We start from the raw sequence: 27,739 nt of genomic DNA on the forward strand, positions 1-27,739 counted from the left end.
CGAGTATAACAAGCCAGAAGGGAGAGCGGTCGATCGGTAAGGTCTCGAGTGGAATTGTCCAGGAGAGCCCTACGGATTCGACTTGCGAGGTCCCGGAGCGGCGTGCCCGAACCACGAGTATAACAAGCCAGAAGGGAGAGCGGTCGATCGGTACGGTCTCGAGTGGAATTATCCAGGAGAGCCCTACGGATTCGACTTGCGAGGTCCCGGAGCGGCGTGCCCGAACCCCGAGTACCAAAAGCCACACGGAAACGTCCCGGACAAAAAGCAAAAGGGCGAGGCTAGGGTGGAACGTTCGTTTACACTAGGCGTGGAAGCGAAGTAAGGCGCGAGGCAGCTTCCTGGCGTTCCGCCTTGACTGTCCGCGCGGGCTGAGCAGACCCGGGACAGAGCAAAGGACAGGTGGCGGTGTGTCGAAAGGAGCGATCCTGGAGAGCGCAGCTTCTGTTCACCCTAGACTGAGAACGGTGACGCTTCCCTAAGCCCGTACAGCCGATACCCCTCGCGATTCCGAGTCGTTACCAGCAGTCACCAAGTCACGCGTGAGAAGTGAACAGCGAGCGAGCGACTTCAGGGAGCTGCGAGGATCTTCAGGGAGCGGCGAGGATCTTCAGGGAGCTGCGAGTATCTTCAGGGAGCTGCAGGACTGGAGCACCGAGTCATCAAGGCGAGAGGTCGTCGAGTCATTCAGGACCGTCGGAAGCACCGAAGGTCACAAGCGACTAAGACACTTGTAATAATATACCCGCAATAAAACCCAATACGAACCCGTGAATTCTGTGCTTTCTCACTGAGCTACTGGGCGGTCACGTTAATATAAATTTGGTGGGACGAACACACAATATACTGAGCTAGCCGCACGAATCTCGTAGCGAGCAGACCATAAAAATCAGTTCGTTACACTACATCCATACAAATATCTACATCCATACAAATATCGACATACATATAAATATCTACATATATACAAATATATACATCCATACAAATTTCTACATACATACACATATCTACATACAGTCACATATAATTTTTAACTCCACCATCCCGTTCCGACTAATTAAAGTTTTCCGTCGGCCATCCGGTAAAAAATAATAAAATAAAAAATTACACCAACCGACGGAAAATTTTTTGGTCATTGTGTTTTATTTACCATCAAACTTTTTAGTATTTTTTTCGGTATTTGGTATTTACTCCGTAAAATTTATTTTATTTAAACGAGAAAAATACCAGCACTCCTCCGCATGCATAGCATCCTCCGTCCACCAATTTTTTGGTATATTTTTAGTATTTTTCCCTCGGAATATTAAATTCAATTAAAGCAATACTCCAATACTTACCGTTCCTAATCCGTATCATTGGGTTTAATTCCGCAAAGTAACCAAGTCGGTACTTGCTTCCAATTTCTATTTCTCCGATCCACTACTTTTTTTGTCGACACCTCGTTCCACTGTTCCAAAAGTGGGCCAGGTTTCCTATTTATCCGACAAGAACAAAGGCGAGCAGATTCTGACCCAAAAAAAAAAAAAGAAAAGAAGGTCATTTCCTTTAAATGTCCGTTGGATGTGGTAACAACAAGTTGTCTATTCCACCTGCCGTAGTCCCAGGCATATCCGTAGATCCGCCCACACCCGAACTAACCGCCAAGACCTCGTCGCCCCGAAAAAGGGCCACCCGTGCAAACGTCAAAATGGCACTAACACCTTCCCAAATCGCTCTAAGCAAATTTACTGAGGTCTCAGATCGGCTGAGTGAGTTTGAATCCAGAGCAAACACTCCTTCGCCGATCCCTCCTACTCTGTCCATGCTGAACATCCGCCGCGAAGAAATACGCGCGTTATGGGACCGCATCAAGGCAGAATACGATGAATGCACCGGGCGCATAGCAGCAGCCGGAGGCAGTGCAGCTGATAGTTTGCCAGTTCTCAAGGCTAAATACGGCTACTGCTATTCCGTTTACTAGAGATGTGGGGCTCAGATCGCGGATATGATAGCCCAGGCTCCTCAAGTTCAAGCTGTTCCTACCCAGAATTATATTTCCTCTGGATGTCGGCTGCCTCCGTGCGATACCGATGTTTTCACCGGAGATTATCTGCGGTGGCCGACCTTTAGGGATCTGTTTACGGCCATTTATATAAACAATCCAAGGCTGACGCCAGTCGAAAAATTGTTTCACCTAAATGCCAAAACAAGCGGCGATGTACACACGATAGTGTCGAACTCCCCCCTTACTAACGACGTCTTTCGCTCAGCTTGGGCTAACCTAACTGAGCGTATCGAAAACAAGCGGTTGTTAGTAAATAGCCAATTAAAAATACTTTTCAATGTGCAGTCCGTTAATCAGGAATCTGGGTCAGCTATCCGTGAACTTCAACGTACCATCCAGGGTTGCCTCACGGCTTTAGAAATGTCCGGAACTGAAACCGAAAATTGGGATTGCCTCTTAGTGTACATGTGCTCCTCCAAACTTCCTAAGCTCACGCTATCCTTGTGGGAACAGTCCCTGCACAATAAGGCAGAGATTCCGACGTGGCAGGAACTGAACGCCTTCCTTACGGAGCGTCACCGGATCTTAGAAGCCATAGACGACGTACGGCCGTCAGGCTCGAGTCAATCTATGCCAAAAACATCCGCCCCCACTGCAGCGCCTCGAAGAATAAATTCTTACGAGACAAGGGTAGCACCCAAGCCAAAAGGATGTGACCTTTGTAAGAAGGAAAACCATCCTGTCCGCACATGTGCACGGTTCCTCCAAATGACGGTCGACGAGCGGTCGGCATATATAAAGAGGAAGCAGCTGTGTCTGAACTGCTTCGCACGAGGGCATCAGCTGCGTGATTGTGAAAGCACTCATAGCTGCTTTACGTGCCGCGGCCGCCATCACACCTTACTACACAGAGGCAACTCCTCCCAATCGCCTTCGAATCCCGCCCCAAGACCCAGATCAAGACCAAGTACACCAGTTGCCACCGCTTCCCGGTCCACGGACTCTACAGTCCAAAATTACTTCGCGACGGGGTATAGATCCGTCTTGCTGGGCACCGCCATAATTGACATATGTCACCCATATGCCTGTCTCCGACCAGGCCTGGCTTGCAAATAAACACGACGGCCTATGTTCTTCCTCAATTAGCTGGAAACCTTCCATCTTGTCCGATTCCGCAACAGTTTCTACGGGATCTTCCCGAACTGTCACTAGCGGATCCAAAGTTCTACGAGAGCGCACAGATAGATATTCTGGTCGGGGCCGACATACTGCCATCCATTCTCCTAAGCGGCACCCGGCCGAATATTTGTGGCTCTCTCCTCGGGCAAGAAACCATTTTCGGGTGGATCCTAACAGGACCCGTTCCTGCTCCAAGGGAAAATCAGATTTCCGTTTTTTCCACACGAATCTCCCACACAGTTAACACGTCCCTGGATAGGCTTCTCACCAAATTTTGGGAGGTGGAGGATCCGCCAGTAAAAGTGACAAAATCTTCCGATTTGACATGTGAGGAAAATTTTCTCCGAACGACTACGAGATTCGATAACGGCAGGTATGTCGTAAGTCTTCCGTTTCGTGATCCTCAAAACGTAAAATCCGCCCTCGGTCACTCCAGATCCTCCGCGTTGTCGCAGTTCCTAAGAACCGAGCAACGCCTAAAGAGGGACTGTCAGCTGAAAGCCAAATACGACTCCGTGATTCAAGAGTATCTCGACCTCAATCACATGAAAGAAGTCCGTCCTACCCATAATTCTGCCAGTTATTACCTTCCGCATCATGCCGTGCTCAAGCCGGAAAGTACAACCACTAAGTTACGTGTGGTTTTCAATGCCTCCAGCCCTTCAGAGAATGGGGTCAGTTTAAATGATATCCTTCATGCTGGTCCAGTCTTACAGTCCGATCTAACTATCCAGATCCTGAAGTGGCGATATTTCCGATACGTCTACAGTGCCGATATCGAGAAAATGTATCGACAGAGCTATTCGGTCCTAGACCAGGTCAGAATACCCAGATGGGTTTCCTTCCGTCCAGAGTTCCGCGTAGAGCATCACGGATTCTGTGACGCCTCGCAAAAGGCATACGGTGCTGCGATCTATGTGCGCGTAGAAGTGGGCCATAAGACGATGGTGAACTTGCTCACGGCCAAGACGCTTGTGGCGCCAGTCAAAACGGTGTCCCTTCCCAGGCTGGAGTTATGTGGGGCTCTCCTTTTGTCCGAGATGGCCGAAGCCATTCTTCCTAATATGCCGAGGCTGACCTCAAAATTCCATTGTTGGACCGATTCCACGATTGTGCTAGCATGGTTAGCCAAACCAGCGTGCCATTGGACTACGTTCGTTGCCAACAGGGTGACGAAGATCACCGAGTCCACTAGGCGGCCAATTGGTCGCACGTTCAATCCGAACATAATCCAGCTGATTTGGCTAGTCGAGGAGTTTCCCTTCAAGAGCTGGTGGATAACCCGCTTTGGTGGCATGGACCCACTTGGCTGCAACGTCCACGCGATCATTGGCCCAGCCAGGGAACCGACCTGCCGGTGACTGAGATCGAAAAGCGTGCAGTTAAAGTCCATGTGGCGTCTATGCCGTCAGAAGATTTCCTTGATCGCTTTTCCAAGTTAGATAGAGCTTTGCGGGTCCTCGCGTATGTCCATCGATTTGTCCAACGATGTCGAAGACAATCACCGCCTTCCGGGTCCGTCTAGAGGCCCAGGACGTTGCCGCCGCGGAAGAGCTCATGACAATTTGCACTCAGCGCAGGTATTTTCCTGAAGAATACCGCTGCTTGAGTCAGAAGCGTCCTGTGCCCGCGGCGAGTTCGATTCTCTCCCTGAACCCCTTTCTAGATAAGAAACGGGTAATCAGGGCATGCGGCTGCGTAACGGCCTCCGACAGTTTGCGGTATGATGAACGACATCCGATAATCCTTCCGTACGAATGTGCACTCTCGCGGCTTCTGGTCAAATTCACGCATCTTATTACCTTACATGGTGGCAACCAGTTAGTGGTGTGTCTCACTCGGTCCAGATACTGGGTTCCGAGAATAAAGAACTTGGTGAAGGCAGTGGTTAACTCCTGCAAGGTCTGCGTTATCCACAAAAAGAGATTGCAAGTCCAGATGATGGGAAGTTTTCCGAAAGAGCGAGTGTCCTTCTCCCGTCCGTTCACGTACACAGGGATGGACTACGCCGGCCCGTTTGATATAAAAAATTATACCGGAAGAGCTTGTCTCATTACGAAAGGGTATGTGTTGGTTTTCGTTTGTTTTTCTACAAAGGCCATCCATCTAGAGCCTACATCCGACTTAACGACTGAAAAGTTTCTTGCCGCTTTCGCTCGTTTCGTCTCTAGAAGAGGGTGTCCTCGAAAAGTCCAGTCCGACAACGGAAAGACCTTCGTCGGCGCCTCCACCGTGCTTTCCCGAGACTTCCTGCAAGCCGTTAAGGAGTCTGTGACCGATGCGTATAGTCATCAGCAGCTCACCTGGCAATTCATTCCTCCTGGGGCACCCCATATGGGAGGCCTATGGGAAGCTGGTGTCAAGAGCTTCAAGACCTTGTTTTACAGGTCCACCGCTACACGGAAGTACACCTTTGAAGAGCTTTCCACCCTCCTAGCGAGAATCGAAGCTTGTCTGAATTCCAGACCGCTATTTCCCATGTCCGAGGATCCAACTGATCTCTTAGCGTTGACACCAGGGCACTTTCTTGTTGGTGGACCTCTTCTTTCCATAGTGGAACCTGAAGTAAAGGGCGAATCCAAGTCCATTCTGAACCGGTGGCAGCACTTAAAGTCTCTCCTTCAACAATTCCGCACTCGATGGAAGGATGAGTACCTTAAGGAGCTCCACAAGCGCAACAAGTGGCAAGTCCCCACAGAAAATCTGCGTGTCGGCGATCTGGTCGTCATTAAGGATGACAATTATCCCTCAAATGAGTGGCAACTCGGAAGAATAGACTCAGTTTTTCCGGGAGCCGATGGCAATGTCCGCGTAGTCGACATTCGTACGACACGCGGCATTGTCAAACGTCCAGTGACCAAGGTGGTTCTTCTTCCAAGAGAGCCGCCCAAAACTACCTCGTAACGAGCCGCGTTTCTTACACACCTTAGTCCGTAGCCATTATCCACGTCATTGTTAATCAGCCCTGTTTGTTTTTTCCTTATCCACACTCTAAACAGGAAAATGGCTCCCCGTCCACGTAGCGCTCGGGCTTTGGATAGCAGACGTACGAGAGGTACTCAGTCCTACCGATGCCGAGTCTGCCGCGGAATCCATCCTCTTCGGAAGTGTCAGAGGTTCCTAAAGCTGAGCGCAGAGAAGCGGCTGCGGGCAGTTCTCATTAACAAGTACTGCGCGAACTGTCTCGCACACGAGCACTCCACTGGGAGCTGTCGTAGCGGTGACCGGTGCAGAACGTGCAACCGGAATCATCACACGCTGCTCCACATGCAAGAACTTGTTTCCCGGAAAAAGTCCGGCTCCAAGCAACAGCCCGCTTCTCCGCAGCGTTCGCGCAGGCAAGATCCACCAACTCGCCGAACGCCTGCCCCTCCACCGCGCTCAGCATCCTCGACACCAGCTCCGTCGCTCGCCGCACTGCTCCAGCGTCATAGCGTCAATGTCCTCCCGACTGCTGTGGTGATCGTCGAGACCGGAGAGAAGACGTTCGACACCGCCGCACTCATCGATCCGTGCACCCCGACAAGCTCCATCGACGCATCCCTGGCCGCCGCGTTTCGTTTGCCGACAACAAACGTGGGCGATGAGAGCATATGCACGGCGTCGATTCGTTCGAAGGTCGACGAGGCCGTCAAGCTGGAAGTGGTCCTCAAGATCAAGCCGAACGTGCGCATCCGCACTCCCATCCGTGCGCGCAGTGAGAGCGTCGTCCAAAAATTTAAGGAACTACCGCTCGCGGATGAGGTTTTCCACCGGCCAGCCACTGTTTCATTGATCCTGGGCGCGGACGTCTACCCGAAGGTGATACAGCCGGGCTTCCACGTGGTCGACGAGGGACTGCCAGTAGCCCAGAAGACGGTGTTCGGGTGGATCGTCTCCGGCGCCTGTACGCAGGCTTGAGGCGTAGGCGAATGGCCGAAGTTCCGTCTCCTTTATTTTTTGCAACGCTAGCGATTGCAAGGGGGGCGGAATGTTCAGGCCCACTGTCCGGCGAATCTGGACTGGCCCCGCTATCCAGCTGCACCGCTCTACCGCTCTCCCGCTCTCTCGCGCTCCCGCTCTCCTGCACTGTTCCTAGCTCCCTCCATAAAGTCTCCGCTGCGTTTTGAAGCGCAGAGCGGAGCTAAGACTAAGTTAGTTCGACTTTGGAGTTCTTACGGAAATAAACGGCGGTCGTACCCCCGCCTACTTTTGCAAAATTAACTTTGTGCGTACATTTCTTTTCGGTTAAGGGGCAATTCGAGCAGCGTGTGTTTTCTTCCCTACAGCGAACAAGCAGATCGCCGCATCCAACGCCCGTCAGCCGCACCAGCCGCACCACGCCGAAGCCCAGCCCAGCGAGTTCAACAGTTCCCGCCGACGCCGCCAGTTTGCCGCCGTCGCCTCCCACGCCATTCCACCAGCGCAGCACCCCGCTACCCCCCGGCGTACACTAACTTTGGTATCAGATTCACTCGTAGGCGCAGTCAAAAACTGGGCAGCCTCTGACGAGCATTCCTTTTCGGACCATAGATTCATAGAAACTGTATTGTCCCTTGATTCGCCCTTGCCGGTCAGCTTCGCTAACCCCAGACGAGCCGACTGGCACAGGTACAAAGAAGTTCTGACAAATCTCCTCCCAATGGAACCGTCAGAAAGCATCTCAAACCCACAGGAGCGGGACGAAACAGTATACAAATTTACAGAGGCATGCAACACTGCCTTCAAAGTGGCATGCCCCACAGAGAAACCAAGGGGAAGGAAAAAACCCCCTGGGTGGACCCAACAACTATCAATCCTCAGAACCAACTGCAGATGCCTGTTTAACAGAGCAAAGGCGGGAAATGAGGACACTAATTGGCTGAACTACAAGTATGAACTAGCCTCTTACAAAAAGGACATTAGAGGTGCAAAACGAACGGCATGGCAGATCTTCTGCTCTGACATAGAAAAAACAACTAATGCCGCAAGGCTCAGAAAAATACTCTCTTAGACAGCCGCGCCTTTGGGTTATCTTCAAAAAGCAAATGGATCATGGTCATACTCCAGTAAAGAGTCCTTAGACCTGCTCCTAGACGCTCACTTCCCGGGGAGCCAACAAGCAGGTTCCCAGGAGAGGGAATCGAATTAGATCCACTCCTATCAGACCGCAACATGAAATGGTCCATTCACAGTTTCAAACCATACAAATCGCCGGGACCAGACGGGATAACACCGGCTTACATCCAACAAGCAGGACAGATAGCTATAAACTGGTTGAAAAAAATCTTCCAATTCATCCTGGCGGTAGGAGAACTACCAACAGCATGGCAAGAAACAAAGGTGGTATTCATTCCCAAGGCAGGGAAGGCCAGTCACACCACAGCAAAGGATTTTAGGCCAATAAGCCTAACATCATTCCTGCATAAGAGCTTTGAAAGAATGATAAGCCTACACATTAGGGCCACCATAGACCCGACACAAATTTCAGAAGCACAGCACGCTTACACCAAAGGTAATTCAACCGAATCGGCGCTACACTTGGTGGTAAGCAGCATCGAGAAATCACTCAGCATCAAGGAATACACACTTATCGCCTTCCTGGATATAGAAGGAGCCTTCAATAATGTGCTCCCAACTGCTATAACAGAATCTCTCACAGAACTAGGGGTTGAGCCGCCAATGGTGAGGCTAATCCATAAATTGCTGATAAGCAGAATGGTCACAGCCACACTAGGGACCTCAACCCAGACTAGACTAGTGAACAGAGGCACCCCGCAAGGAGGTGTACTATCACCCCTCTTGTGGAATATCGCAGTAAATAAACTACTGCGGATTCTGGAAGGAGGAGGTTGTAAGGTCGTGGCATACGCAGACGACGTCGCCATCATCTTTAATAGAAAATATCCACAAACACTTTGCGATTTTATGACCGCTAAACTTAAAATACTATCGGAATGGACGATAGCGAACGGACTCGGGATAAATCCCTCGAAAACAGAACTTGTTCTATTTACAAATAGGTACAAAATTCCACAACTTAACCCACCCATTCTAAGCAGTTGTAATCTCTCTTTTAGCGATCACGCCAGGTACTTGGGGTTAGTACTAGATAAGCGCCTCAATTGGGGCTTAAACAACCAAGAGAGAACCAAAAAAGCGACCATTGCACTTTACTCCTGTAAAAAAGCAATTGGGCTAAGATGGGGCATGTCCCCAAGAATAGTCAACTGGATGTACACAGCGGTAGTCAAGCCAATCCTACTGTACGGAGTGGCTCTGTGGTGGACCGCCTTGCACAAACAATGCATACTGACTCCTCTAAACAAAGTACAGCGAATGGCGGCTTTGTGTATTAGTGGAGCCCTTCGAACCACCCCGAATAAAGCGCTGAATGTGATCTTGAACCTCCCTAGCCTGGACTTAGCAGGCATGGAAAGGCCCAAATCGGCAGCTATTCGACTGAGGGACACAGGGCAGTGGAAAGCCCAATTTTATGGCCATGCTAAAATTCTCCAGCATGATAAATCGATTCCGAAGATCACGGATCTATGCAAATCCATTGAATATAGTCACACACCCTTTGAGGCCCTGATTCCTGATAGAGAGGAATGCGAACAGGGCCGACCGGGCACGACGGACGCAATCTGTTTCTATACAGATGGCTCCAAATTAGAAGGACACGTTGGCGGAGGTGTATACTCCGAACAATTAGATATCAGGAAGTCATTCAGGCTCCCGGACCACTGTCGCGTCTTTAAGGCAGAGGTCCACGCTATAAAAGAAGCACTAACCTGTTTAGGGAACTTTAGCCTCCAGAGAGGACACCTAAACATATATAGTGACAGCCAAGCGGCTATTAAATCGATCTACTCGACAAACACCAACTCCCGTACAATAGCAGACTGTCGCAGATCTCTCCACGAGATGGCAAATCAGTTTACTATCAGCCTAATATGGGTTCCGGGGCACCGGGACATCGTAGGCAACTGCATAGCGGACGAATTAGCCAGGCAGGGCACCACCGAACCTTTCCTCCCAGGAGAGGAGAATGTTGGTATGCCCATGGCTACTTGCAAGCTAAATATAAAAAACTACTTCAACACACTAGCCAACACCCATTGGCAAAACGCTCCACAGTGTCGCATCTCTCACCAGACATGGCCTGTGATAAACAACAAAAAAACCTCGGAGTTACTCAAACTCAGCCGCACAGAATGTGGCATGTTGATTCGAGCTCTTACAGGCCACTGGCTTGTTGGCGCACATGCCGGCAGGCTAAAAGCCCCGCAAAATGATTTCTGCAGAAGCTGTAGGGATGAGGAAGAAGGAAAAAAAACGAGATCATGCGGTATCACAATGGATCCATGAGGTCTAAGTGTGTCGGACTATAGTCCGACAGCCGCCCTAACCTAACCTAACCTAACCTTCATTTCCATAATTTTTTATGTATGTGTTTACCCTAATCTGCTCTTCGTGAATATACTTAGTTAAATTTTTAAACAGAATAGTAAATTTACTGTCTGCTCTTTCCTATGCAATCAAATTATCTCTTAATCCGTAATCCTCTTTCTGCATTTTCCTTATTTCTGCTTCTAACCTTACTGCGTCATCTGCATCCATATTTCCCGTTAATGATTTAACTTCTGATACTAGACCATTAGTTAAACCTCTGGTTTTCCATTTTCTTGGACTTATTATTTCCAGTTGCTCTGCAATGACCTAACCAGATCCCTCGTCTCTGCATCTTCTAATATCTGCGTTGGAACCTTTGCAATCTAACTATATGAACGTGTTTACGTCAAAAGGGTCAAAAGTTTAATTTCAGGAGGCAGTGTCGAGCGGCAGTTTTATCCAGATGTAACATTTCGCACGCTCGCACTGCCGTCCGCTCTCCGCTAAGTCACCGCTCCGCTCTGAAGCGCTTAAGTTAAGTTAGGCTTAACTAGTTCTTATTTCATAGTGTACTAATAAACACCTATGCCCGTCGCGCGAAAAACCCCAAGCTACCCCTGTGTTTTTTTGCGAACCCTGCGTTCCTGGGACTTTATCTATTTCAGCGATCAAGCCACCCCGCCCCAACAGAATGAATGTTTTGTATGATTGTAATACTCTTGTTGTCCCCAGGTTGATCTGAGCCAGTGGTTCATCTCCTCTTAACTCCCTGATCTCGACATCCTTCCCTTTGGCCATATTTATTGCCAATCTGTAATTAATTTGTGTTCATTGGGTTTCATTAGTCTTCTGATTTTTCTTTATGGATTTTTTGTGGTTTAGTCGTTTTAATTGTTAGGTGATTATCTCACGCCTAGGATTAAGATTGTCCCTCCCGTTCTCTTTTCTGAATATCGTGTCTCCTGCCTGTACCGGTTCTGGGTCTTGCCTATCGGCTTTTGCTGCCTTTATCCTTCTGTTCTTTTGCTGCTCAACCCTCTCCTTAATTATACCCGTTACTTGTAGAGTAAAAGGGTATACTAGATATACCCGTTACTCGTAGAGTAAAAGGGTATACTAAATTCGTCGGAAAGTATGTAACAGGCAGAAGGAAGCGTTTCCGACCCCATCAAGTATATATATTCTTGATCAGGATCACTAGCCGAGTCGATCTAGCCATGTCCCTCTTTCCGTCTGTCTGTCCGTGCGGATGAACGCTGAGATCTCAGAAACTATAAAAGCTAGGCTATTGAGATTTGGCGTGCAGATTCCTGAGCTTCTTACGCAGCGCAAGTTTGTCTCAGCAGAGTGCCACGCCCACTCTAACGCCCAAAAACCGCCCAATACTATGGCTCCTACAGTTTTGACGCTAGAATACAAAATTTTAACTGAAATGTATTGTTCTTATCAATACCTATCTTTAACGCCCACAAAACGCCCATAAACTTCAAAAAATCGTAAATATGAACGTGGATATCTCGGAAACTATCAAAGACAGAGAATTGGGATCTCAGATTTAGATTCCGTAGCCTTGTACGCAGCGCAAGTTTGTTACGCGAATATGCCACGCCCATTCTAACGCCCACAAACCGCCCAAGCCTGGGGCGCCCACAATTTTCATGCTAGATAAAGAATTTTAAGTAAAATGTATTGGTCTCGTCAATACCTATCGATTGATCCAAAAGAAACCATACCTCGCCCACTCTAACGCCCACAACGCTTAAATCTGTCTACCGCCGGTAGGTGGCGCATTTCAATCTCGCTTTGCTGCTTGCATATCTCCATTCCCCTCATGTCCGTTTAGCTGAGTAACGGGTATCTGATAGTCGAGGTTTTCGACTATAGCGTTCTTCCTTGTTCTTCATTGTACATGTAAAGAATATTTGAAGTCGGACCTATGGTAATAAGCTTAATTGGTTGCTGAGTAACGGGTTTATGGATTATTACTATCGATGCACTCGACTATAGCAATCTCTCTTATTATAACCTTACGGAGGGAATAATTATATCAGTCCGAAGATTGCAACGCAACGAAGGAGACGTTTCCGACCCCATTAAGTATATATATTCATCACCATGGTCATACAATAATTTTTATACCCTTGCAGAGGGTATATTGATTTCAATCAGAAGTTTGCTACGCAGTGAAGGAAACGTGTCCGACCCCATAAAGTATATTCTTGATCAGCATGACTAGACGAGTCGATCTAGCCATGTCCGTCTGTCCGTCCGTTTCTACGCAAACTAGTCTCTCAGTTATAAAGCTGTCGGGCTGAAACTTTCCCAAAAGTCTTATATCTTTTGCAGGTAGTATATAAGTCGGATTCATCCGGATCGGACAACTATATCTTATAGCTCCCATAGGAATAGTCGGAAAAAAATTTTTAATAAATTATATATTTGGTGTTTTTATACCCTTGCAGAGGGTATATTGATTTCAGTCAGAAGTTTGCAACGCAGTGAAGGAGACGTTTCCGACCCCATAAAGTATATATATTCTTGATCAGCATGACTAGACGAGTCGATCTAGCCATGTCCGTCTGTCCGTCTGTCCGTCTGTCCGTCCGTTTCTACGCAAACTAGTCTCTCAGTTTTAAAGCTATCCGGCTGAAACTTTCCCAAAAGTCTTATATCTTTTGCAGGTAGTATATAAGTCGGAACCAGCCGGATCGGACAACTATATCTTATAGCTCCCATAGGAATAATCGGACAAAAAAATGAAAAAAAATTATATCTTTGGTGTTTTTTAGCATATAAACTCCTAAGCTTGGAAATAACAATTTTTAAATAATTTTGAATTTGGAATTAAATTTTATCGAAATCGGACGACTATATCATATAGCTGCCATAGGAACGATCGGAAGATTTGTGGAAAAATAATATGAAAAAAATTATAGCTTCTGTGTTTTTCAACATATAACCTCCAACGCTTGGAAATAACATTTTTTAATTAGTTCTGAATTTCGAATTAAATTTTATCAAAATCGGACGACTATGTCATATAGCTGCCATAGGAACGATCGCAAAATTGGTAGGAAAATAATATGAAACAAATTATAGCTTCGGTGTTTTTTAACATATAACCTCCTACGCTTGGAAATAACATTTTTTAATTAGTTCTGAGTTTCGAATTTAATTTTATCAAAATCGGACGACTATATCATATAGCTGCCATAGGAACGATCGGAAAATTGGTAGGAAAATAATATGAAACAAATTATAGCTTCGGTGTTTTTTGACATATTATCTTATACTATTGGGAATATCATTTTTTGTGTTTTTAAATTTAATAATTATAGCTGCAAGGGTATATAAGCTTCGGCTTGCCGAAGCTAACTTCCTTTCTTGTTTAACATATAACCTTCTAAGCTTGGAAATTTCATGTTTTATTTAGTTTTCAATTTCGAATTAAATTTTATCAAAATCGGACGACTATATCATATAGCTGGCATAGGAACGATCGGAAAATTGGTGGGAAAATAATATGAAACAAATTATAGCTTCGGTGTGTTTTACACATACAACCTCCTATGCTTGGAAATAAAATTTTTTAGTTAGTTCTGAATTTCGAATTTAGTTTTATCAAAATCGGACGACTATAGCATATAGCTGCCATAGGAACGATCGGAAAATTGGTGGGAAAATAATATGAAACAAATTTTATTGCTTCGGTGTTTTTTGACATATTATCTTATACTATTGGGAATATAATTTTTTGGATTTTTATATTTAATAATTATAGCTGCAAGGGTATACAAACTTCAGCTTGCTGAAGATAACTTCCTTTCTTGTTTCTATTGAATTCCCTGTTGGCTTTCCTTTTCTTCTAATTTTATCACCCAGCGCATGCTGAAGCTAGTTGATCACAGTGCGATACAGCTTCACAACCAATTGCGGACAGTCATTGATTATTGGCTTTGTTTTAATATTTTTTTGTTATTTTTTTTTGTTAATTGCTTCCGACTCCCCTCACGCTAAGCATTGCTTTGCGCATTACAGTTCGCCGCCTAATACGTGTGAGTGGACCTTAGCAATATTAATTTTTATACCCGTTACTCGTAGAGTAAAAGGGTATACTAGATTCGTCGGAAAGTATGCACAAGGCAGAAGGAAGCGTTTCCGACCCCATAAAGTATATATATTCTTGATCAGGATCACTAGCCGAGTCGATTTAGCCATGTCCCTCTTTTCGTCTGTCTGTCCGTCCGGATGAACGCTGAGATCTCAGAAACTATAAAAGCTAGGCTATTGAGATTTGGCGTGCAGATTCCTGAGCTTCTTACGCAGCGCAAGTTTGTTTCAGTAGAGTGTCACGCCCACTCTAACGCCCACAAACCGCCCAGATTCCGTAGCCTTGTACGCAGCGCAAGTTTGTTATTCGAATATGCAACGCCCACTCTAACGCCCACAAACCGCCCAAACCTGTGGCGCCCACAATTTTCATGCTAGATAAAAAATTTTAACTGAAATGTTTTGGTCTCGTCAATACCTATCGATTGATCCAAAAAAAATGTTGCCACGCCCACTCTAACGCCCAACACGCTTAAGTCTGTCTACCGCCGGTAGGTGACGCATTTCAATCTCGCTTTGCTGCTAGCATATCTCCATTTCCCTTTGGTCCCTTTAGCTGAGTAACGGGTATCTGATAGTAGAGGTACTCGAGTATAGCGTTCTTCCTTGTTTAACATATAACCTTCTAAGCTTGGAAATTACATTTTTTAATTATTTTTGAATTTCGAATTCAATTTTATCAAAATCGGACGACTATATCATATAGCTGCCATAGGAACGATCGGAAAATTGGTGGGAAAATAATATGAAACAAATTATAGCTTCGGTGTTTTTTGACATGTTATCTTATACTATTGGGAATATCATTTTTTATATTTTTAAATTTAATATTTATAGCTGCAAGGGTACACAAACTTCGGCTTGCCGAAGTTAACTTTCCTTTCTTGTTTATAGTTGCTTTTGGCCCACGACTTTTAGTTCACTACATACGTTATTCTGCCTTTGAACCGATCGAACCAATTTCGTCTCTTTTCTGCAATAGCTTGAACCAATGTAATAGCTTGTCCTCTACCGCTACTCGGCTCGACGTCGAACTATCCACAACGCCACTGACCACCGACGACGAACAAGATCTTTAGTCTACCGAACCGCTCGGTGTGCATCGAACCATCGACAACCGCAACCGTTGCCACACCGACGGCAACCGCCTGCTCGATCGGCCTGCTCGACGCAACCTCGAACCCTCCGTACTCCCGACTGTCCACCGACGTCTGACAACGGCCATTTGCTCTAACCGAATTTTCCACTTTTCCACATTCACAATAATCTTTGTTCTTAACAAGAATTAAAATCTCACAATTGACTTCCAGTAATTCTTTAACTCATTTCTGCCTATCTTCGAATATTAACACTGCTGTTTCTTCAGCTTCGACCACTGGGCACAATTTCTTGTTAAATCTTTCATATTTTCTCCGTCGCTAAACCTGCGGCTTGAACCTGCTTTATTTTTCTTCAGTGGTTTATATCACTCTATTGTTTATTTATTTATTACTCAATTTAATTGTTGACATATTATGCTGTTTTATTTGTTTTATTTCATAATTTATTTTATTTAACTCCAATTCACCACTTTACTCTACTCACTCTTAACTGGTAATCATATATATAATGCTGCATTTCATCCTTCGTCGTCTCGGATTCTCCAGGTCCTCGGGTGGAATCCGTTCTTAGGCGAAGGGATTACCGACTGCGCCAGTTATCTCTTAGGTTCGTGGTGTTGAGGAGGAAACTTTCCCAGTTATCAATTAGTAATGTGGTGGTGATAAAAATGGAGGAGACAAGCTTGTGTTCAGTTCGACAGTAAATCGTAGAATGACTTTATTCAATATTTCTTTCTTATACTCAAGTGCTTATACAATGGTTCTACCTAAACTGCTGACCTAGCGGAATGGAAGTGAAACCGGACCGGATGCAATGTTGCGATTCGGTCTCGGTGCTGGCCCAGTTGTTTATATTTATTTGCCATTCCAACAAAGTGTCTGGTCGACTCTTCAAATTGAGTGGCTGCCGCAGGGGTTTCGATTCGGTCTCGGTGCTGGCCCAGTTGTTTATATTTATTTGCCATTCCAACAAAGTGTCTGGTCGACTCTTCAAATTGAGTGGCTGCCGCAGGGGTTTCGGCGGGGGACCGCCGAGGGCTAGTGCTGAGGCGGTAACTCGTGCGGTGAGAGGGGGCATTTTGTGGCAATATGCTTGAAGAACGAAAATAAGAACGAGGGCAACAAAAATTATGTTACATTATGTTATAAGTAATTTTATGAACGATTCTAGTACCAGGACCGATATCCTTTATAAAAATCTCGACAGCACCAGCAACATTTCCAAATTACCAGTTTAAAGTTTATACCATGGATTAAGTAAAAGATACTTGGAAACTTATAGAAAAGAACTATGTTTTGTTATGAAAAATTTGAATAAAATACATTTATATTTAGTTATTGTAGCAAACGAATCTATGAGTCACGATGTAACCCTGGGATGAGATATTAGGGCCGCATATAACCTTAATTTAAGCCTCGACACTTTGAAAATGGTTAGGGTTGAGAATATTGCTAGTGATGAAAATTAAGTATTTAGCGATGTTGTTAGTAATGTTAGGGATAAAAACCAGATACTTAGCAATGTTAATAATGGAATTGGTGACAGCAGGGACGCTCACTTTAACGCCCACAAGCCGCCCACAAACTTAAAAAAATCGAAAGTATGAACGCGGATATCTCGGAACTATCAAGGATTGAGAATTGGGATTTCAGACTTAGATTACGTAGTCTTGTACGCAGCGCAAGTTTGTTATTCGAATATGCCACGCCCACAAACCGCCCAAACCTGTGGCGCCCACAATTTTCATGCTAGATAAAAAATTTTAACTGAAATGTTTTGGTCTCGTCAATACCTATCGATTGATCCAAAAAAAATGTTGCCACGCCCACTCTAACGCCCAACACGCTTAAGTCTGTCTACCGCCGGTAGGTGACGCATTTCAATCTCGCTTTGCTGCTAGCATATCTCCATTTCCCTTTGGTCCCTTTAGCTGAGTAACGGGTATCTGATAGTAGAGGTACTCGAGTATAGCGTTCTTCCTTGTTTAACATATAACCTTCTAAGCTTGGAAATTACATTTTTTAATTATTTTTGAATTTCGAATTCAATTTTATCAAAATCGGACGACTATATCATATAGCTGCCATAGGAACGATCGGAAAATTGGTGGGAAAATAATATGAAACAAATTATAGCTTCGGTGTTTTTTGACATGTTATCTTATACTATTGGGAATATCATTTTTTATATTTTTAAATTTAATATTTATAGCTGCAAGGGTACACAAACTTCGGCTTGCCGAAGTTAACTTTCCTTTCTTGTTTATAGTTGCTTTTGGCCCACGACTTTTAGTTCACTATATACGTTATTCTGCCTTTGAACCGATCGAACCAATTTCGTCTCTTTTCTGCAATAGCTTGTACCAATGTAATAGCTTGTCTTCTACCGCTACTCGGCTCGACGTCGAACTATCCACAACGCCACTGACCACCGACGACGAACAAGATCTTTAGTCTACCGAACCGCTCGGTGTGCATCGAACCATCGACAACCGCAACCGTTGCCACACCGACGGCAACCGCCTGCTCGATCGGCCTGCTCGACGCAACCTCGAACCCTCCGTACTCCCGACTGTCCACCGACGTCTGACAACGGCCATTTGCTCTAACCGAATTTTCCACTTTTCCACATTCACAATAATCTTTGTTCTTAACAAGAATTAAAATCTCACAATTGACTTCCAGTAATTCTTTAACTCATTTCTGCCTATCTTCGAATATTAACACTGCTGTTTCTTCAGCTTCGACCACTGGGCACAATTTCTTGTTAAATCTTTCATATTTTCTCCGTCGCTAAACCTGCGGCTTGAACCTGCTTTATTTTTCTTCAGTGGTTTATATCACTCTATTGTTTATTTATTTATTACTCAATTTAATTGTTGACATATTATGCTGTTTTATTTGTTTTATTTCATAATTTATTTTATTTAACTCCAATTCACCACTTTACTCTACTCACTCTTACATGGTAATCATATATATAATGCTGCATTTCATCCTTCGTCGTCTCGGATTCTCCAGGTCCTCGGGTGGAATCCGTTCTTAGGCGAAGGGATTACCGACTGCGCCAGTTATCTCTTAGGTTCGTGGTGTTGAGGAGGAAACTTTCCCAGTTATCAATTAGTAATGTGGTGGTGATAAAAATGGAGGAGACAAGCTTGTGTTCAGTTCGACAGTAAATCGTAGAATGACTTTATTCAATATTTCTTTCTTATACTCAAGTGCTTATACAATGGTTCTACCTAAACTGCTGACCTAGCGGAATGGAAGTGAAACCGGACCGGATGCAATGTTGCGATTCGGTCTCGGTGCTGGCCCAGTTGTTTATATTTATTTGCCATTCCAACAAAGTGTCTGGTCGACTCTTCAAATTGAGTGGCTGCCGCAGGGGTTTCGATTCGGTCTCGGTGCTGGCCCAGTTGTTTATATTTATTTGCCATTCCAACAAAGTGTCTGGTCGACTCTTCAAATTGAGTGGCTGCCGCAGGGGTTTCGGCGGGGGACCGCCGAGGGCTAGTGCTGAGGCGGTAACTCGTGCGGTGAGAGGGGGCATTTTGTGGCAATATGCTTGAAGAACGAAAATAAGAACGAGGGCAACAATAATTATGTTACATTATGTTATAGGTAATTTTATGAACGATTCTAGTACCAGGACCGATATCCTTTATAAAAATCTCGACAGCACCAGCAACATTTCCAAATTACCAGTTTAAAGTTTATACCATGGATTAAGTAAAAGATACTTGGAAACTTATAGAAAAGAACTATGTTTTGTTATGAAAAATTTGAATAAAATACATTTATATTTAGTTATTGTAGCAAACGAATCTATGAGTCACGATGTAACCCTGGGATGAGATATTAGGGCCGCATATAACCTTAATTTAAGCCTCGACACTTTGAAAATGGTTAGGGTTGAGAATATTGCTAGTGATGAAAATTAAGAATTTAGCGATGTTGTTAGTAATGTTAGGGATAAAAACCAGATACTTAGCAATGTTAATAATGGAATTGGTGACAGCAGGGACGCTCACTTTAACGCCCACAAGCCGCCCACAAACTTAAAAAAATCGAAAGTATGAACGCGGATATCTCGGAACTATCAAGGATTGAGAATTGGGATTTCAGACTTAGATTACGTAGTCTTGTACGCAGCGCAAGTTTGTTATTCGAATATGCCACGCCCACAAACCGCCCAAACCTGTGGCGCCCACAATTTTCATGCTAGATAAAAAATTTTAACTGAAATGTTTTGGTCTCGTCAATACCTATCGATTGATCCAAAAAAAATGTTGCAACGCCCACTCTAACGCCCAACACGCTTAAGTCTGTCTACTGCCGGTAGGTGACGCATTTCAATCTCGCTTTGCTGCTAGCATATCTCCATTTCCCTTTGGTCCCTTTAGCTGAGTAACGGGTATCTGATAGTCGAGGTACTCGAGTATAGCGTTCTTCCTTGTTTAACATATAACCTTCTAAGCTTGGAAATTACATTTTTTAATTATTTTTGAATTTCGAATTCAATTTTATCAAAATCGGACGACTATATCATATAGCTGCCATAGGAACGATCGGAAAATTGGTGGGAAAATAATATGAAACAAATTATAGCTTCGGTGTTTTTTGACATGTTATCTTATACTATTGGGAATATCATTTTTTATATTTTTAAATTTAATATTTATAGCTGCAAGGGTACACAAACTTCGGCTTGCCGAAGTTAACTTTCCTTTCTTGTTTATAGTTGCTTTTGGCCCACGACTTTTAGTTCACTATATACGTTATTCTGCCTTTGAACCGATCGAACCAATTTCGTCTCTTTTCTGCAATAGCTTGAACCAATGTAATAGCTTGTCTTCTACCGCTACTCGGCTCGACGTCGAACTATCCACAACGCCACTGACCACCGACGACGAACAAGATATTTAGTCTACCGATCCGCTCGGTGTGCATCGAATAATCGACAACCGCAACCGTTGCCACACCGACGTCAACCGCCTCCTCGATCGGCCTGCTCGACGCAACCTCGAACCCTCCGTACTCCCGACTGTCCACCGACGTCTGACAACGGCCATTTGCTCTAATCGAATTCTCCACTTTTCCACATTCACAATCATCTTTGTTCTTATCAAGAATTAAAATCTCACAATTGACTTCCAGTAATTCTTTAACCCATTTCTGCCAGCTTCGACCACTGGGCACAATTTCTTTTTAAATCTTTCATATTTTCTCCGTCGCTAAACCTGCGGGTTGAATCTGCTTTGTTTTTCTTCAGTGGCTTATATTACTCTATTATTTATTTATTTATTACTCAATTTAATTGTTGACATATTATTGCTGTTTTATTTTTTTTATTTCATAATTTATTTTATTTAACTCCACTTCACCACTTTACTCTACTCACTCTTACATGGTAATCATATGTATAATGCTGCATTTCATCCTTCGTCGTCTCGGATTCTCCAGGTCCTTGGGTGGAATCCGTTCTTAGGCGAAGGGATTACCGACTGCGCCAGTTATCTCTTAGGTTCGTGGTGTTGAGGAGGAAACTTTCCCAGTTATCAATTAATAATGTGGTGGTGATAAAAATGGAGGAGACAAGCTTGTGTTCAGTTCGACAGTAAATCGTAGAATGACTTTATTCAATATTTCTTTCTTATACTTAAGTGCTTATACAATGGTTCTACCTAAACTGCTGACCTAGCGGAATGGAAGTGAAACTGGACCGGATGCAATGTTGCGATTCGGTCTCGGTGCTGGCCCAGTTGTTTATGTTTATTTGCCATTCCAACAAAGTGTCTGGTCGACTCTTCAAATTGAGTGGCTGCCGCAGGGGTTTCGGCGGGGGACCGCCGAGGGCTAGTGCTGAAGCGGTAACTCGTGCGGTGAGATGGGGCATTTTGTGGCAATATGCTTGAAGAACAAAAATAAGAACGAGGGCAACAATAATTATGTTAGATATGTTATAGGTAATTTTATGAACGATTCTAGTACCAGGACCGATATCCTTTATAAAAATCTCGACAGCACCAGCAAACATTTCCAAATTACCAGTTTAAAGTTTATACCATGGATTAAGTAAAAGATACTTGGAAACTTATGGAAAAGAACTATGTTTTGTTATGAAAAATTTGAGTAAAATACATTTATATTTAGTTATTGTAGCAAACGAATCTATGAGTCACGATGTAACCCTGGGATGAGATATTAGGGCCGCATATAACCTTAATTTAAGCCTCGACACTTTGAAAATGGTTAAGGTTGTGTTACGTGGGCAAATAAGTGCCCGAGTCCTGACAGGGACTTGGGCCGAGGGAGAGGCGTCCGATATTCTGGCACCATTTGCCGGCATAAGCTGCGTCGTATTCGGTTCGTGGGATCTTGGTAAGCCTCTCTCCTCTCCAACATAACGAGAATAAATATTAAAAGTGCCTGGAAAATAATATTAGTTCATAAAGTTCGTCAGTCGTCAGTCCACACTGCCCCACAAGCTTAGCTGTCGCTTGATCGCAATACGATCGGGCTGTGTTTTGGCCATGTTCCCTCCCCTTCACACGTTCGTGTGCCAATGGATCGTCACGGGCCGCGCAATACGATCCCCTATTGTCAAGGTTGTCCGTAAAAGTTATGTCATTGTTCTTGACCTACTCCACTTCTCGCGTCAGCACACCCCCTTAATAGAGCTCTAGCACTTCATGTTTTGATATTCTTTTACATTACAAATTTATTGGATAATATTTATATCGGCGAGTGCCGTGGCAAAATCATATGGAAATTAAGCTAATTGACGATATTTTTGTTAGCGGAGAGTATCGAAATTATCACCTGTGAAGGTGCACACATTAGCAAAATACTGACTATTAACTACTGCAAAACGTCGCTCAGAGAGCTCTTGCAATTGTACATACAACCACAAGGCTGATACTCGCCGCTGGAAAAGTTTATAGTAGTCTATAAAACAGTAGGATACTGCAGGGATATTTATATATGTATGTTAATAAGAAAGGAACCGTGTTCCGATAAACTTACCCCCTCTTTAAATCCTGGGCGATGAGATCTCGACGTTCCGGATCCCGGGCTTTGGAAAATATTACATGGGATATATATATATATAAATATACGTGCACCAAAATACGGCTGTTCTTAAGTATACCAATTCACTTAAACACAAAATATATAGTTATGTTATGCCAGAGGCATGCGACTTCTTCAACGGCTGTTCATCTTGATTCGCACTTTGTCCATCGATTCGGTTTAAATGTATTATATAAATATATTTCAGTGCATGCTTGAATGCTTCCAGTGCTTTTTTGTTGATTTTCACTTGTTCTCCAATTGTATTACCTAAGGATATTAGTCTTTGGTTATGCATGAGTTCACTTTAGCTTTAGTTGGCTCGATTAACACATTTATATTGCACCACTACTTTCTACGAAGAACGTTATTGGTCACCACGCTTTCGAACGGATGGCTCCTACAGCTGAACAATTTTCAGGAGCATGGGGATCACGGGTACAGCGGCTACATACATCACAGTATGTCAGATGTCGTCCTTATTGTTGATCCTCTCCACGTTCCTTGATGACAATGGCGGTGCTTGTCCAACACATAAGGATCTTTTGCCGAATTGCATTTTCTTCTGCCTTTACCAGTATGAGTCTCGTTAGTCACATGCACCCCTCCCCCTTGCTAAAGATTCGTCGGTGTTTCTCTATGTGAATCTTTCTATGTGGAGGGCGTACGTAACAGGCTCGAAGTGATCGATGCGGACCGCATGGAATGACTTCGCAAAAGGAATCTGCGTACGACCATCGTTTCGACCCATTCACGTGTGGCTTCGACCCACTTATCTGATCAAGAGTCTCATGTTTTATCGGTTGAGCTGTCCGGGCTGATATCTTCACTGCTGTTGCTTTATGTTAAAGGTATATTATGTACTCTAGTATTTTTCATAAACTTGGCGCATGGATTTTGGGTTATGATGTTTCCTCTTTTGATCTAACTGACGACCGATTAAATCACATTTACTAGAAATTTTGGATTTATATGTTTATAAGGTGTAAGAACGTTTGTACTATTAGGAAAGCTTTGTAGTGCTGGACATGTTATTCGCAGTATTTTTTAACCAGCGGTCCACTGGGAGACCCTCCCTTTTGAATTCCGCTACCGAAGTTAAAGGGGATGTTAGCGGCAAGCCGCCCATCTGGGAGTTCATGTTGTCTTTCAAAAGCTCAACAAATTCATCTTCAGCGATTTTATGCTTCAGTTTGAAATGCAAGTTGTGCATATCGGAGACATAATCGCTGTAGGTTTCGTGCTGTCCTTGCTTGCGTTCCAATAATTCCTTGACTTTCATAAGGTCACTTCCGGTAGTGGAAAACGCTCGTTCCATCTCGTGTCAACGAATAGTAGTCAAAATCGTAGTCTTCTGCCTTGTCCTCCATTAACTGCCAATACCATTTGGTAGCCGCACCTGCCAGCAGAAGATGGAATTCACGAAAGACTTGTGAGCGGCTGAGGTCATACATTTCTTGCAATCGGTCTACGCGGAACAGGAAACTTTCAACTGTCATGCCGCGACCGCTTCCATCGAACTTTAGGTTCCATCTGTCTAATCTGACGTCTTTTGGTCTTGGTCCCTGAAACGATGAGCTCCGATCGATCTCTGGGTGCAGTTGGTGACTCGTCTCCCTTTCGTTTGTTCTGGATTGCCTGTGTGACGGGGTGTCCATCCGCCTGGGTGTTCTTAACCGGTGCATCTGGCTATTGAGCATGTCCTGCGTTACCGGTTCCAGAGGCGGAGTCTCTTGGTATCTCAAAAAGCTGTCCGTTGGATTCGGAACAGTTCGGGGCGGCGAAGACAGTCCCTTCTGTTTGGGTCTCCTGGATGTCGGAGACTGCAATTCTGTTATCTGTGCTTTCAGCGCTTCTATCTGGGCACTTATTCCACGCTGCATTTCGTTGCTCTGCCTCAAGAGCTCCATCAATCTATGTTCACGTCGCTCGGCAGCCTCTAAGTTGTCCTCCTCGTGCCTCTGAAATTGGAGAAGCATACTTGATCTCCCTTTCGGCGGTCCTAGGGCTAGATTCTCCCCACCGGCGGCTCCTTCCATTTCAGTATATTAGTCCAAATTGTTTTCTTCGGACAGGGTACCTACCTGTCCTGGCTGATTCTGTGCGAGCTCCCACGGCTCTCTTTCAGATGAGTCTCCTAGCCTTGGCGCGCTCGCACTCCGGATTTGGTGATTATCTCCGCGCGTTGTTGCTCGGGTCACTCTTCCGGTGCTGGGTTGGAATAGGACCTTCTTCTTGGCCCCCTTCATTTATATGATTGGACCTTCTTTAAAGGCCTCCGCTTTCTTTTTATAGATTGTCACCTTGTGCGGATTAATACACGCACTAAAATTTGTCTTCACTTTTTTGGGTTTTGGTATAAAAGGTTCATGTGATTCTTTCCAAAACACCCGGTCAGCGACGTATACGCTGAATAAGTCGACAATAAAAATGTTTATAAACTAGGGGTGCTTCTCTCTGCTTCTCAAGTTTCTCTTCGGTCAAGAACCGTCCGATATTTAAGCCCCAAAAAAAAACAAAATAAATTTCCCTAACTATGGGTGTTAGCCGCTTCTACACAACGCGGTTCCGCTAAGCTGACATGCCCTTACTTCCCTTTTCTCTAGACAGCTAAATGTTCCAAACGGAGTGGCTGTGTCTAGATAAGGAATCTGTCCATAAACCCCCTCCCGCCAGTCGTCGGAAAACAAGTTGTTTGACCGATCATTCTCGGGCTCCACAACCGTCTCCTATTTCTCTGGACTCGAACCAAGCAAACGATATGACCAACTAGCCTAATACGTTGTGGAGCGTCGGCCAAAGAAACTAAAAATCGTCCACCGCTCAAATAGGTCAAGGGAAACAGCAAAGACTCGAACCAAGCAAACGACCGGACAAATGCCTAGTACTTTGTAGGGCGTCGGCTTTGCGTTTCCTGTCAGTTCCCCCACCCCCAATCTGTCCTGGATCGACAAACGAACAGTAGACCCGCACCGCAACTGCTAAGTTCGTTACCGTAATGCTTGCGCTCCTGCTCTTTCTGCACTCGAACCAATTCAAACGACCGGGCAAATGCCTAGTACGTCGTGTGGCGTCGGCCAGAAAGCACCTATAAATTGTATTTACGTTAATTTCAACAAATAGTCGGCACTTAGTTGTAGGTATAGTATTATAAAAAGGATAACTCATAGTTCTTGGTTTAAGGAAGTTCTGGTAAATTTGTCCATGAACAAAACAGATAATTTCTAAGGGTAAAAACATTTTAAAGTCAGGCCTTTATTCTACGACAAAGTTCTGATTGAGTGGCCACTCAACACTGACAGTCACAGAAGTTGGGGACTTTACAGTTACTAATTTAAAGACAAAAACAAATAAGTAGGTGCATATTTAAAATTATTTAAGTTCCCTGCTCTATAAAACAGTCAAATTACTTATGGCAAATATAGATGAAAGCTTTGCCATCTTGGTAAGCCTCTCTCCTCTCCAACATAACGAGAATAAATATTAAAAGTGCCTGGAAAATAATATTAGTTCATAAAGTTCGTCAGTCGTCATTGCTTGATCGCAATACGATCGGGCTGTGTTTTGGCCATATTTTCTCCCCTTCACACGTTCGTGTGCCAATGGATCGTCGCGGGCCGCGCAATACGATCCCCTATTGTCAAGGTTGGCCGTAAAAGTTATGTCATTGTTCTTGACCTACTCCACTTCTCGCGTCAGCACACCCCCTTAATAGAGCTATAGCACTTCATGTTTTGAAATTCTTTTACATTACAAATTTATTGGATAATATTTATATCGGCGAGTGCCGTGGATGAATAACATAATCCACAAAACCACAAGGCTGATACTCGCCGCTGGAAAAGTTTATAGTAGTCTATAAAACTGTAGGATACTGCACGGATATTTATATATGTATGTTTATAAGAAAGGAACCGTGTTCCGATAAACTTACCCCCTCTTTAAATCCTGGGCGATGAGGTCTCGACGCTCCGGATCCTGGGCTTTGGAAAATATTATATTGGATATATATATATATAAATATACATGCACCAAAATACGGCTGTTCTTAAGTATACCAATTCACTTAAACACAAAATATATAGTTATGTTATGCCAGAGGCATGCGACTTCTTCAACGGCTGTTCATCTTGATTCGCACTTTGTCCATCGATTCGGTTGGTTTAAATATATTTCAGTGCAGGCTTGAATGCTTCCAATGTTTTCTTGTTGATTTTCACTTGTTCTCCAATTGTATTACTTAAGGATATTAGTCTTTGGTTATGCATGAGTTCACTTTAGCTTTAGTTGGCTCGATTAACACATTTTTATTGCACCACTACTTTCTCCGAAGAACGTTATTGGTCACCACGCTTTCGAACGGATGGCTCCTACAGCATGAGCATGGGGAGCATGGGGATCACGGGTACAGCGGCTACAAACATCACAGTATGTCAGATGTCGTCCTTATTGTTGATCCTCTCCACGTTCTTTGATGACAATGGCGGCGCTGGTCCAACACATAAGGATCTTTCGAGCAGCGATTTGTGTCCTCCTCAAGGACTGTTGGATATGGTGGCTGGTCCTGGTAGCAAAAGTCTCCGTGGACGACTACCCCAGGGAAAGTCGTCTTCCCTCGGAGCTGCCGGCTTCCGTCAGCAAGACACACAAATGAATTCTCTCCCTTCTCTAATTGTCTAAGGTCTTTTATACCAGACTAGAGCTTTTGCTTGACTGCCAATATGCATCGGATCACCTAGGTGTTCACAGCTAGCATTACTATTCCTCGATATCTGCTATCTTAGGAGTCAACAGCCGGCTGTTGCACTTTGCCAGCTACTGGAGTATGGTTACCAGTAGGTCGATCGTGGCCGTTGTTCTGGCTACGCGACACCCGAGAATTGCCGAATTGCATTTTCTTCTGCCTTTACCAGTATGAGTCTCGTTAGTCACATTC

The sequence above is a fragment of the Drosophila subpulchrella genome, unplaced genomic scaffold (genome assembly GCF_014743375.2).
Source record: "Drosophila subpulchrella strain 33 F10 #4 breed RU33 unplaced genomic scaffold, RU_Dsub_v1.1 Primary Assembly Seq70, whole genome shotgun sequence".
Lineage (NCBI taxonomy): Eukaryota > Metazoa > Arthropoda > Insecta > Diptera > Drosophilidae > Drosophila > Drosophila subpulchrella.